Source organism: Ovis canadensis, chromosome 17 (assembly GCF_042477335.2).
Source record: "Ovis canadensis isolate MfBH-ARS-UI-01 breed Bighorn chromosome 17, ARS-UI_OviCan_v2, whole genome shotgun sequence".
In the NCBI taxonomy this organism is placed as follows: Eukaryota; Metazoa; Chordata; class Mammalia; order Artiodactyla; family Bovidae; genus Ovis; species Ovis canadensis.
Window position 1 is genome coordinate 79,233,551 of NC_091261.1, and position 14,342 is coordinate 79,247,892.

Genomic DNA, 14,342 nt, shown 5'->3' on the forward strand with positions numbered 1-14,342 from the left:
TAGAACGAGCTTAATTGATTACCTGCCTCAGGTGAGGCATATTCAGCCCAAGCAGCAAGAGTCTCCAAGCCATTCTGCATTAGGATGCCCCGTTGTTCGTCATTGGCGCTTCTGGACTGTTGAGGTTGTATGTCTGTTTTCAATTAAGAGACGAATGTTAACCCCATTTTACCTATTTTATGGGAGTGAATATTATCCACCCAGAACCTTAACATGACCCTATTTGGAATTAGGGTCTTTGCAGATATCAGAGAAGGCAATGGCACCCCACTCCAGTGCTCTTGCCTGGAAAATCCCAGGGACGGGGGAGCCTGGTGGGCTGCTATCTCTGGGGTCGCACAGAGTCGGACACGACTGAAGCGACTTAGCAGCAGCAGATATATTCAGTTAAATGAAGATGAGGTTGTGGGACTCCCCTGGTGGTCCGGTGACTTAAGACTGCGCTGTGAATGCCCAGGGCCAGGTTTTGATCTCAGGTCAGGGAACTAGATCCCGCATGCCGCAACTAAAAGATCCTGCGTGCCACAACTGAGGCCTGGAGCAGCCACATTATGAAATACACATTTTTTCAAAAGAAATGGAGTAATGGGTTGGGGAACCTCCCCCCCCCCCCCAGATCCAATGGCGGGCGTCCTGAGAAGACCGAGAGAGAGATTGAAAGATGAGAGTTGCAGGGGTCAAGGAATGCCAGAGATTGCCAGCAACCAGAGGCAAGGACAAGGATTCCTATCCCCCAAACTTTAGAGGTATCTTGATGAAACCTTGAGTTTAGAGTAACCCTCCAGAACGTGGAGAAAATAGATTTCTGTTGTTTTCAGTCACTCAGTTTGCGGTCATCTGTCATGTCAGCCCTGGGTGACATACACCCGTCATATTGGCCAAGTTGGGCTTCCCTGATGGCTCAGCAGTAATCCGCCAATCTGCCAATGCAGGAGACGAGTTCGATCCCTGGGTGGGATAGATCCCCTGGAGAAGGACATGCCAACCCATTCTAGTATTCTTGCCTGAAAAAAATCCCATGGACAGAGCAGCCTGGTGAGCTACAGTCCATGGGTTGCAGAAAAGTCAGACAAAACTTGGCACACACTGGCCAAGCTAAATAACATTACCTAACCTTGTCAAGGATACAGGAAAATGTCACAGATGGACTATTGCGAGCGTATGTGAAGCAGTACCATCTTCCTGGAGGATATTTGTACTTATGTATCAAGATCCTTAATATACATACCCTTGAGCCAGTAAATTCCACTTCTACCAAGTTTTCCTTAAAAAAAGTTAATGTCCACAAGTTATGTTCATCATGATGTTTACAATGGCTGGGGGGGAGGGGGTGGCGGGCAGGGATGAGATATCCAAAATAGGAATTACTATTAAGGTGAAACGGAGAAGGCAATGGCACCCCACTCCAGTACTCTTGCCTGGAAAATCCCTCGGATGGAGGAGCCTGGTAGGCTGACGTCTATGGGGTCGCACAGAGTCGGACACGGCTAAAGTGACTTAACAGCAGCATTAAGGTGAAATATGTAGCCATTTAAAACCAAGCGATTTGGGGGCTTAACGTTTTTTAAAATATAGTTTTATTTATTTTATTTTTGGCTGTGCTGGGTCTTTGTTGCTACTCGGACTTTTCTCTAGTTGCAACAAGTGGGGCTACTCTTCGCTGTGGTGTGTGAGCTTTTCATCGTGGGGGCTTTTCTTTTTTCTTCTTTTGTGGAGCACAAGCTCTAGTAGCTTCGGCTCCCGGGCTCTGGAGCACAGGCTCAGTAGTTATGGCACATGGGCCTCGTTGTTCCACGGCAGGTGGGATCTTCCTGGACTAGGAATCAAACCTGTGTCCCCTGCATCAGCAGACGAATTACTTACCATTGAGCCACCAGGGGAGCCTGAAGCGTGCACCTTAAATACTGGACCACCAGGAAAGTCCTAAAATTACGTTTTATCTGGGAGAAAATATCCAACAAACATGGCAATGTATCAGCTTCACTAATATATGAAACAGTCTTTCAAATGCATGAGAAAAAAAGACTAACACAGTAGAGGTTAGGGTGAATGACAGGAAGAGGCAATTAAGATAGGGAATACAAATGGCCACAAACGTGAAAAGATGCCCAGTTTCACTAATAAGCACAATGAAAAAACCATTTTTTTGCACATCCCATGAACAAAAATGGAGATTAGCAAAACCAGTGTTTCAGTGAAGAAGCAGGCACTGCCCATGGGCCCTGAAGCAGTAATAGTGGAGTGTACTTTGGTGATATCCATTTTTAAATATTCGTTCCATTAAAAAAATATATTTATTTATTTATTTGGCTGAGCTGGGTCTTAGTTGCAGCACTCAGGACCAATCTTCATTTCGGCATGCAGAATCTTTTATTTTTTCAGTTGTAGCGTGTGGGATCCTAGTTCCCCGGCCAGGGATTGAACCCAGGACCCCTGCATTGGAGTCTTAGCCACTGGACCACCAGGAGAGTCCCTGTTTGTTCCTTTCGTTCCTGATCTTTCCTGGAAAAGTATCTCCAGGATCCCACGTGCATATGCGCACACACAAAAAGTCACTGGAGGCTTGTTTGGAATTTAAAAAAGGAGAAAAATGCCTTTTCAGTGGGGGAGTGGTTAAATAACAGGTAGCTTCATACCATAGAAATCTTTGCAGACAATAAAAAGAATGGGGTGACTCAGCCTGCAGTTGAAAAGAAGGACAAAGTGAAAACAAAACCAAGCTGCAAAATGGCGTGTGTCAATGTGTAGTTGGATCCTCTTAAGCACACGCATGCGTGCTGATAAGGCTGCACACAGAATCCTGCAGGAGCTGCACCAGATTTTCCTGGGAAAACTCACACCTGAGGGCTAGGACTTCAAAGATATACCTTCACTTCGTGCAACAGTGATTGACTTTTTCTCAAAACAAGCTGATATCGACATTCTAATAAAAAATATTTTATAGGAAACAAAGCAATTCAGCAAAAAAAAAAATAGTTAATGCAAGTGCTTAGATAGAACAGTCACAATATAAAGCTAAGTGAAAAAAGCAGGTCACAAATTCCAATAAAGTGTGATACCTTTTATGTTTTTGGTAAACATGTATAAGAAAAAAAAAATTGGAAATGCTTATACGAAATTCCTCACAGTAGTTAACTGGCTGAGCCATTTTCTTTTCTCTTGTATTTTTTCCTCCGATTTCTAAGTTTTCTACATCAAGCCTGTATTCTCTTTAGTGGGGAAATGGAAGTGAATTAAAAGAGGGCTGCCCAGGGAGAACATGAACACAGAGAGTCAAGAAATGTGGGCCCCCAGCCCTGGAACCCAGCTGCGGGGTGGTCCATGGTGCCTCTTCCTGAAGTCCTGATGAGAACTTGTTCTTTAAAAAAAAAATTATTTTTTTTTTAAAGTTTGTGGCATGCAGGATCTTAGTTCCTCTTAGTTCCCTGACCAGGGGTTGAACCCATGCCCCCTGCAGTGGAAGCACGGAATCTTTTTTTTTATTATTATTAATGATTTTGGCCGCCTAGGTTCTTAGTTGTGGCACACAGGCTTAGTTGCCCTGAGGCAGAGGGGATCTTAGTTCCCTGACCAGGGGTTGAACCTGTGCCCCCTACAGTGGAAGCACATAGTCTTAACCACAATGGTCAGAAAAGTCCCAGGAGCTTGTTCTTGATTGGCCCTGCTGAGTGGGAGCTGGGCCTCCCCAGGGTTCCCTGGGTGAATCTGCCCACAGGTGGGGGAAGTGAGGATTAGCACCCTTCTCAGACTGACACAGAGACGTTATTACTGGGAAAAAGGTCCGCCTCTGTCCCAAGCTCAGCCCACGGCATTTTCTGAGGGCAAGAGCTAGGATAGTCTTGACAGGTCAAAAGCCCCAAGGACTCTGCACCTGCTCCACTCGTACACGTGTCAGGAAAGCTAACTGCTTAGGTGCCTCATCAAGCAAGTTCCAGAAGGTCTCTGAAACTTTTCTGAGAAGTTGGCATCTGGTATGTCAGCTCTGAGCAAGTAGGACCTCTCTCTGGGCAAAGAGTTTTATGCTGATGCCCTATTCCCCTAGCTTCTCTCTTGCATCCAGGAACATCTCTCCAAATGGGTAGAAACTATTCATTCATTCATTCATTCAAGCAGTATATCTCTAAGGAGTGCCTATTATACCTGTCACTGTCCTAGACCTTGGGCAAATAGTGGAGAACCATAAAGACCCCCACCCTCTTGGAGCTAAAGCATTCTAGTAGGTGAGACAGACAGTAAATGAGAAAGGAAATAAGGATTTCAGCTCATGTTGAGGGCTATGAAGAAAATAAAACTGGATAACCTATAGGGAGTGACTCAGGTTTGAAGAACAACGTTTGATGGTCAGGGAAGTCTTCTCCAGGAAGATGACATTTGAGCTGAGATTTGAATAGAAATCTAGTGAGGTAAGGACCCAGAATAAGAGTGCTCCAGGAAATGAAAACAGCAAGTGCAAACACCCTGGGGTAGATGTGAGTTTGGTTCAGTTACTGAACTGAAGGAAGAGAAGGCGTGAAAGGCAGGGTCAGATACTGTGTGGTCTTATATAGGTCACACCAAGAGTTTGGATTTTGCTCTTTTTTTTTTTTTAATCTTTTGATAAAAAAAAAAAGTATTTATTTATGGCTGCATCGGTCCTAGTTTGGCTCACAGGAGCTTCACGGCGGCACGCGGGATCTTTCATCGTGGGGCACACGCACTCTGTAGTTGCTGTTGCCCAGGTTTAGTTACCCCATGGCAAGTGGGATCTTCATTCCCTGACCAGGGACTGAATCTTCATTCCCTGCATTAGAAGGCGGATTCTTAACCACTGGACCACCAGGGAAGTCCCTGGTTTTCATACTACAAAGAAAGGGAAGCTCCTGGGGAGTTTTCTGAGTAATGATTTACTTTATAAACCATTTACTATGAGCCAAGCATTGTACCAAGTGTTAGCGGTTCACGTCATTTAATTTGAATAATCGCAACGATCTGGAAGGTAACATTATTATTCCCATTGAATAGCTCTAGTGAAGGATGAAGAGCACAAATATTTTAACAGTCCTGGGGTAGAATTCAAGCCCCACCACTCACTGGCTGTGCAAACTCAACCAATTTATTCACCCTCTCTGAGCGGATTTCCTCACCTGTAAAATACGCACTGTGCTATTTACAATGACAGCTATGATTCTTGTTATTTCTGGAGATGCTGTCATCTTGAAGGAGTGTCAAGGGGAGTGAAGATTACTGTATAGTAAATTCTCATCCAACTGTCTGCTTAATTAACCCAGCCAAGGGCTACCCTGGAAACTTCTGGCATTTCAGGGCTGCCGGCCAAGGCTCAAAACTTTTTGGCTTTGGGTAGAGTCCAGTTTGTCCTGGCAGCTCAAAGAAAGAAGGCAAGCCCAGCCCTCAGAACATTCTAGTTTAGTCCCTGGTAGACACAAGATGTTGCCTATCACAGGCTGGGTTCTCTGGGATGCAGACTCTGCAGGAAGTTTACTGATGAGTGCTTTTGGGGTCAATGGGCTTCCCTGGTGGCTCAGACGTTGAAGAATCTGCCTGCAATGCAGGAGACCCTGTTTCGATCCCTGGGTTGGGAAGATCCACTGGAGAAGGGAATGGCACCCCACTCCAGTATGCCTGGAGAAGTCCATGGACAGAGAAGCCTGGTGGGCTACAGTCCATGCGATCACAAAGATTCAGACACAACTGAGCGACTCAACAGCAAGACATGCTTTTACCCATTAAAGGATGCAAATAAGACATGGAAAAATGTTCACAATGTCTTATTAACTGAAAAGAATAGTGAAAACAGCCTGTGTTGAATGATCTCATTTTTGAAGAAAACCAATGTTTATATTCCTTTTTCTAAAATAATGCTGGAAAGAACTAAAATCCTAACGGTGATTCTTTCTGGTGGTTTTTCTTTCTTTGCTTATTCCTGTGACCCATGGCAAGCATGTTACTGGTTTTGTAATAAGCTGGGGGTGGGGAGCAATGTAAGTTAATTACAAAGAAAGAGATTCCACCCGGTAACTCAGCCAGCCCTTCCAGCAACAGGGCACATGGGCTGTCCTGCAGATGAGTTTGAAGTTTCCCGAGGAAGGGACAGAAATCCATGATTTTAAAACATCTGAGCCATGTGTAGTGTTGGAGGGAATACAAATTCCTTGGGCAAGATGGAGGCGATGGCAGCTTCTTGAGTGTGAGCAAAAGATGAACACTCTGTACTGGGGCTGGGCAGTGGCCCACGCAGCACATATCACACACACAGACACACACACACACACTCACACACACAGAGCTGCTTTCTCCGGGCATTCCCCAGGACCAGGCCATTAACATGTACCACTGGATCCTCAGTCCGAGGTGGGCACTGCTCTCCGCAGCATTTTACAGGTGGGAATGAGGCTCAGAGAGGTCAAATGTCTTGCCTAGGGTAACGCAGCTAGTGAGAGTGGAGCAGCGGTTCAAAGACAGGATGCTTGGCTCCAGAGCTCAGGTCCACTGCTCTACACTGCGTAAAAATCATTTTTCATTGGGGCCTTGGCCTGATACGCTTGGATTTATGCAGAGACTGGAAGCCAAGGGCAGGCTCCAGCCAGCATCAAGGACAAGGCGCTGATGGAATGCAGAGAGTGCTGGCCCGGAGCCGTGCCGTCCACAGTTCCCGAGCACAAGGGTGCCGACTGCCTTCCAGCTGCCCCAGCCTTGTCCCCTGCTCAGGCCTCCTGCACATCCTCTTGCTCTGGACTCTTCCTTCCTCTCCACGGAACCCTCAGAAGCCTGCCATGTCCACTTCCCTGCTCACACGCCATCAAGAACTCCCCACTACCTATAAGATCAAATTCCCTAACCTGACAATTTCAGATCCAGGCTACCTCAAATCTCACTTTATTCACCTTCTAAATAGGGGGCCTTTGCTGGGGGTTCCCATGGCTCTCTCATCTTGTGATTCAACATAGATTATGGGGGGACTTCCCTGGTGGTTCAGTGGTATGAACTCCATGCTTCCACTTCAGGGCACACGATCCTTGGCTGGGGAACTAAGATCCTTCATGCCATGCAGCATGGCCAGAAAATAAACAAGGATAAAAATTGATGCCAAAATAAATCCATTATGAACAACAACAAAAAACTCCCAAAGCAACAACAACCAAAACTTCCCAACGTGGGTTAAGGGGGGAAGTTCTCTGGTGGGCCAGTGGTTTAAACTCCATGCTTCCACTGCAGGGGTCACAGTTCAATCCCTGGTCTGGGAGCTAAGAACCCACAAGCCATGCGGCACAGCCAACAATAACAACACAACAACCAGAGAACACATGGATTCTAGAAACAAAGTCTGGCTCTGCTCACCTCCAGCGAGGTGGCCTTGTTGGGGCGGGGGTGGGGGGTTTGGGCGAGTTGCGTCTCCACTATTTAGTCTCCTCATGTGGAAAATGGGATGACAATATTAATGATAATAGTAATACCTAGGGGTGCTTGGAAGGATGTGAGACGATGCTTGTGCTGTGCTTAGCACAGGTCTGTGGGGTAGTTTTGTTACATTGCTTGAATGAGGAAGTTAATGGGGTGGGGGGGAAGCTGGCACAGTTTGCCGGGATCAGCGCCTAATTAGCATATTCAATCCACAAAATGCAGGCTGAGAGCTTTGGGCACGAGTGTACAGCTGAATCATCCAAGTGAACCCCCTCCCCACACAGCACTGCCGTCTCAGCTGCTTTAAAAGGAGGTGTTCCCTACCTCCTTTGCATCCCTCGGAGGCCAGATCACCTTCTCTCGTGTTCCCTTCTGTCCCCCTTATCTTGTTCCTGGCGTCTTTAACACTGTTGTAAACCCCAGCTGCCTCGTGCCTTCCTCAGACAGACCTTATCTCCTCCTCACACCTTTCACCATGTAACAGAGTCCCGTCTGCTTCCGTCCATCTTCCTTCCTTCCTGACGACTTAGCAGACTTCTGTCTCCCTCCTTCCAACAGAGAAGCCACTTCCCGCCCTAGGGCTGCAATTCCGTGGGATGCCTTATCTTTTTGGTTCGCTAAGCTTTCCTAATGAAACCCATCCTTCAAACTGCAACCTCCAATGGATATCCTTTCCTTCTGCTAGGAGACTGTGGCAGAGTGGAAATTTGCAAAATACGTCCTGTCTGACTTGCTACTCTCCTTTCCTTTCTCCTGCCCCTCCGTCAATGGAATGACTTGATTAGAGGGGTTGTATCAAAAGGAGTATGGAGTGTAGAATGAGGTGATAGGTCCTCTTTTTCATGCTGAGCCGATCACATGTGGAGTATTGTGTTTGCTGGTTCAAGCGCCAAGCTACACTGAGGTGGGAAAACCAAGGGGCTGCAACTATGGACTTTGGAGGCTGGCGTATCTGGGTTTGAATCCTGACTCAGCCATGAGCCAGTGACTACATTGCTAAATGAGGCTTATAATAACACGTACCACCTGGCTTTGTTTCAAGGATTCAGTGAGGTAGTTTAAGCCCAACAAGGCTGAGCGGGGCGCCCCCTCTGGGCTCCCAGGGTACCTCGCACACACTTACAGGCTGGCTTGTGCCTATCTCCTCTCCCTCTGGCTCCTGTGTGTCCAGGCCATCCTGAGCCCTGGGAGGACTTCTGGGAGGACTGCCCTGGTCGCTGGCCACCTCACAGCAGGCGGGACTTTACACACATTATGCCAGCCATCCTGCCAACATCTCTGATCTGCAGACAAGACAGCTCTGGCTTAGAGAGGAAAGGCTACCTTGCTCAGAGTCACAGGGTCCGGGAGTGGCTGAGGCCAGCTGGGTCCTGACCCCAGAGCCTGGCTCCTTCTATGAATGGCAAAAGCAATATAGGCCACTGGCCATTCAGAGGCCCCTGCTCCCCAGTGGAAAGTTCTGGCCTGGCCCTTGCTGTTACTCTGAGTTTACAACTTCAGGGGTGGGGGGAACCAATGCTTTTGTGTGCGGACCTCTCCTGGGCAGGAGAGTCCGGTTTTCCAGGTGTGACAAGCATTCCCTTTAGCAGGTCACCCACTGGTCCTCACCGTCGCTCCTCTCCTGGGACCTGGGGGCAGGACTCCGCCCATCGGCATGTGGACCTGGTGAGCCTGGCACAGGAGCAGGCAGTGGCCTCCACTCCTCTAATCAGACTCCCCACCAAAGGGGTCTCAGCTCCACGGTTTCCCGGCTCCCTAGAGGCAGGGGCCTGGGGGAGGCTGTTACATGACAGAGCTTGCCCACAAAGGCAAAAGCCTTCCCCTCGTTTTCTGTGCTTCTGCTGGGAACTGTCGGCAGAAACGCAGATGCTGGCAGCTCTGGAGCTGTTCGTGGCCCTGGGACCCCAGAAGTCCACGTTGACTAATGTGCCCTGCCCCCAGAAATAACAGGTGATTTGTGCAAAGAGGTTTCCGGCAGGGTGATTAAAGAAGAGCAGAGGATGGGACTCCTCTGGCCCTCCGGTAGTTGAGACTCTGTGCTCCTAGTGCAAAGGGCACAGGTTCAATCCCTGGTCAGGGAACTAAGATCCCACCGACGAGGCAGTTAAAAAAGGGAGAGAGAGAGAGAAAGCAGAGAAGGAAGCTGCCCCAAATGCAGAGTGAACGGCTGCCCATGACAGTTCTTTTCTCTCTCACCTGAACGAGGTTCACTGCTCTGAGTGTCCCCCAATCAGGATCCCATCTGACCTCCCCCCAGTTACTGGCCCCCACGAGGCAAGAGGGCTTGGAGGATGATCATCTCCGTTCTGCACAAAAAGAAATAGAAGCCCAGAGAGTGTCTGACCGAAGGTCACACAGCTTATTGAAGGCTAGGGCCTGGGCCCCAGCCTCCTGCCTCTTCATCCAGTGCCTTTTTTCATCACCCCTGGCCACCATTGACATTGACATTGAAGTCGCTCAGTCGTGTCCGACTCTTTGCGACCCCATGGACTGTAGCCTACCAGGCTCCTCCGTCCATGGAATTTTCCAGGCAAGAATACTGGAGTGGGTTGCCATTTCCTACTCCAGGAGATCTTCCCAACCCAGGGATCGAACCCGGGTCTCCTGCATTTTAGGTAGCCGCTTTACCGTCTGAGCCACCAGGAAGTCTGAGCAAATTAACAATAAAAAGGATGGACAAATGAGGCCTGGGAGTGTCTATGTGAAGGAACGCTGACTAGACCAGATGGGAGACAGGGTGGGCACCTGCATGCGATCTCTGTAAATAAAATTCCTAAGTGCACAGGAATGATGGGCGCTCGTCCCATTGGAGGCTCTTTTTCTGCCAGGCTCTTCTATGAAAACCACTTTAAAGAGGAGAAAGCCACAATTACCCGTTGGGATGGCAGAGCGCTTAAGGGACATGTCAGGTGGCGGAGGGTGGGATCACGCAGCCAGAAAAAGCATATCCTGTCACAGTTTCATCTTCAGAGAGCTAGAATTAAGAATCTCTTGTTTTTATAATTCAGACCAAGTCGAGTGAAAGCAAGCCCCATACCACCTCCAGGGCTGGGAGAGACCCATGGAAGCCTAGTAAATTCTTGAACAGGGTACACCTCCCCCATCCCCAGGGGAGGAGCTGGAATCTGAAATCCCAGGGGCCTGAGATTGGGGCAAGTTGGGGGTTTTAAATAGGTTGAAAAACTCTGGACTCTGTGCCCTTTACGGCTCCCTGAGTTCTGCCAGTCTGTGCAAAATTCTCTCGATGGTTATCGACTGCTGGAAGAGAATTTCTCTTATGATGTGAAGTTGGAATTTAACGCTCATTTTAAGATGTCCCCAGCCCCCATCTCTCTCTCTCTCTCTCTCTCTCTCTCTCTCTCACACACACACACACACACACACACACACACACACACACACACACACACACATGTAGGGCTGGAGATAAACTTTAGACTGATTTTTTTTTCCTTTTTTTTAGACTGATTTTTTTACCTTGGTTCAGCCAGTGGAATTGCAAGAGCTTCTGACCACAGCCAAGACCCCTCCCTGCTGTCCCATCACGAACATCTAGATAAGAGTTGGTGCCAGGTTGCCCCTGGTTCTACTGGGCTGCTCTGAGAGCTCCAGGGGGGCCCTGGCTCCCCGCTTCCCCTCCCTGAGGACTAGCCGCGCCCTGGTTCCTTCTAAAGATCCCATAAACACGCTCTAAGTGCTAATACTCCTTCCTCAACGCTGAGCCTCGCTTCCTTCTCTTTGATGTCAAGTTCCTTTAAAAAAAGGAACTGTGCAGGTCTTAGTTGCTGTACGTGGGATCTTTAGTTGTAGCATGTAAGCTCTTCGTTGCAGTATATGGGATCTAGATTCCCCAACCTGGGATCGAACCCAGGCCCCTGGCATTGGGAGCGAGGAATCTTAGCCACAGGACCATGACGAAGGTCCCTCAACTGCCTTTTAGATGGGCCCATTCTCCTACCTGTCTGGTGGCTCAGACAGTAAAGCGTCTGCCTACAATGCAGGAAACCCGGCTTCAGTCCCTGGGTCAGGAAGATCTCTTGGAGAAGGAAATGGCAACTCACTCCAGTACTCTTGCCTGAAAAATCCCATGGACGGAGGAGCCTGGTAGGCTACAGTCCATGGGGTCTCAAAGAGTCTGACACGACTGAGCGACTTCACTTTCTTTCTACTCTCCTGCCTCCTCTTCCTCATGTCCCATGCTTCCCATTGGCTATTTCCCCTTCACTTCCTGGCAAAGCTGGGCAGTGAGCCCCACTCCCTTAGTCTGCTTCACCTTGAGGCTGCAGCCTGACCTGGCATTCCCTTGCCCCCGTCCCCTCCCACTTTCACCCCGATCCTTGACTTTCCTGCCTCTTGGCCCCCTCCAGGGCCTCCATGCCCCCCAGCCTCTGCATTCCCATCTTAGCCTCCAGCCTTTCCCTCACTTCCCCTGGAGAGAGTCTCAGGGCAAAAACGAAGAACCATTCAGCAGGCTGAATGGCAAGGCTGGACACACAGAGTTGAAAGGATACATGAGTCTGAAAATAGAAAAACAGAAAGTGAAAAATGGAACAGAGAGCCTGAGCTCTGGGGACACAGTGGCAAATGGTCCAACACACGCGATCGATCAGGGTCCTGGCAGCCTGGCCTGATGAAATGGTGCTTCCTGTCCTCTTGTTCTGCAGCTGTTGGACTTGTTTTTTTTTTTCTTTGTAAGAAAGGTAGTAACAAGGATTCAGGGGTGCGGGGAAGAGGGATGGCAGGAGACTCCAGGGTTAAGAGTCGGCTTTACGGGACACTTCCGAGACCAAAGCCTCTCTTGGTCATTTGCTAAATGTGTGGCCTTAGGCAGGCCACCTCCCCACTCAGTTCCTCAGTCTCCTCATCTGTACCTACTGGGTGAGGATTAAGCAAAAATGAGCCAAGCAGAAACTCTGGCCAAGGAAAGTGCACAGCAAGTGCTTTTTATTCTAATAACGAATAATTGTGGTTTCACCACCACCATCATCCATGCTCTTATCATCATTTCTCATTATGTACATTCCCTTCCAGACTTGGAAAAATGCAAAAAAAAAACACAAACTAACCCCTTTTTCTAATATTTTCACAATCACAGTGTATTATCATGTGGTCTGCTTTCAATTTTTTTTTTTAATTTTACTTGGCCCTACTGCTTGGCATGTGGGCTCTTAGTTCCCCGAAGAGATTTAAACAACCATCCTCTGCACTGGAAACATGGTCTTAACCACTAGACTGCCAGGCACGTCCCTTAAATTTATTCTTACGAAAAAAAAAATTCTTGCATTTTTGGTTTCTTATCACCGACATCATGTTTAAGGGCTACGCAACAGCCCCCTGCATTTTTGGTGGGCTTAACTTTTGTTTGTTCTCTTCCTGTGTTATTTAACCCAAGCTTCTGGTGTGGCCAGGACAGGCAGGTTCTTGCCAAGCATTTAACTCTTCCAGCCTGTGCCTGGATGTCTCAGGAGGCCACTCAGACAGGATCTGCGTTCAAGCTCTGCTATTGTCTTGACATGGGCTCTGAGCAAGTTGCTAGGACTCCTGAGCGCCCCCCTTTTTACCCACAATGACAGGCTCAGCCCACCCACCTCACAGAGGCACAAGTGTGCTTGTTCAAACTAACACCATCATTGCCCCTCGTGGACTAGAAACAAAGACACTCCGGTTTTCAGTCCTTTTGGAGGCACAAAATCTTAAAAGTTTCCTGGGAGATGCCTGTGATGGTGGAGTTCTCTGGCAGGGTACAGACAGGGCGCTTCCCAGATTCCTGCTTAGGAGCAGTCATGGGGGTGGCAGAGCCGCTGAGCAGGTGGGCAGGGTTCCAGAGCCCACTTCATTTATAACGGTGCCCATCTTACACCCTGGGGCTTCCTCGGAGGATCTAATTGGCACCGAATGGAAACCATTCTTCTGGTCCAATGTACCCACTTTATAGATAGGAAAACTGAGGCCCCAAGAGGTGAAGGAGTATGCCTGCCAGCACTGTTCTGGGTGACCCCTGAGTGGTTTTCTTTTGAAGCACCCCCGAAAGGGGGCCCTCGTGGTCTGAAATGGAAAATCACCCTGAGGTGATGCCTCCAGGGAGACAAAGTTGGACCTGGAACTTCATTCTGGAAAATTTCAAAAGTGATCTCTGTCTTCTCATGTCCTTTACACCAGGATGCTAACGTGAAGCTGGAACTCCAGGTGGTCAGGAGGAGCAGATGATTCACGTGCAGGTGTGAGAGTTTGTGTAAACAGTGAGGCAGGTATGACCAGGGAGCCCCCCGCCCCACCTGACTTCTCTCCAGGGCCAAGAAATGGGCTTGAGCAGTTGAGAGAGAGAGAGAGAAAAAAATGGGCCTGACCCTAAGCTGGGTCCCTGGGAAATGCCTCCAGGAGGAAACAGAGTCTTCCCACTGCCTGTCAGGACGGCTGACCCGGGGCCTGATCTCAGCTAACTTGACATTTCTAGGGGAGCACATGCCACCCCTGTATCTGCTCTGCATTTCAAACACGCTGAGAGAACTGGCGCGACAGAGGAATTGGTATTGATTTCCACTTGTGTGGGCTGACCTAACAAAACCAACGCGTCAAGTGCCTGTCTGCCTCGATGCCTCAGACGCTCATCTCAACCACGTACAAATGGCACCAGCATCTGGGGAGGTTTGTCAAGGTCCAGCTGGGCAGGGGCCCTGGCTTCCGCCGATGGACTCCAGGCCAGGCCGAATGCGGGGGCTCAGCCCAGCAGATGCCCCGCCGCTGACCAGCCACGTTCCGGGTGGCCCAGGAATTGGGGTGTCTGGCCCCCATGGCCATGCTGGGAGCTGGTTGGCCCTGGCTGGGAGGGGGCTTTCGAGGAACAAGGCCTGAGGCCCACTTGCTTCAACTCAGCAGGGCTTGGTAGTGGCATTATCACTTGTTTCTTCCTGTCTGTGATCCCTTGATTTCGGAAGATTTAATGG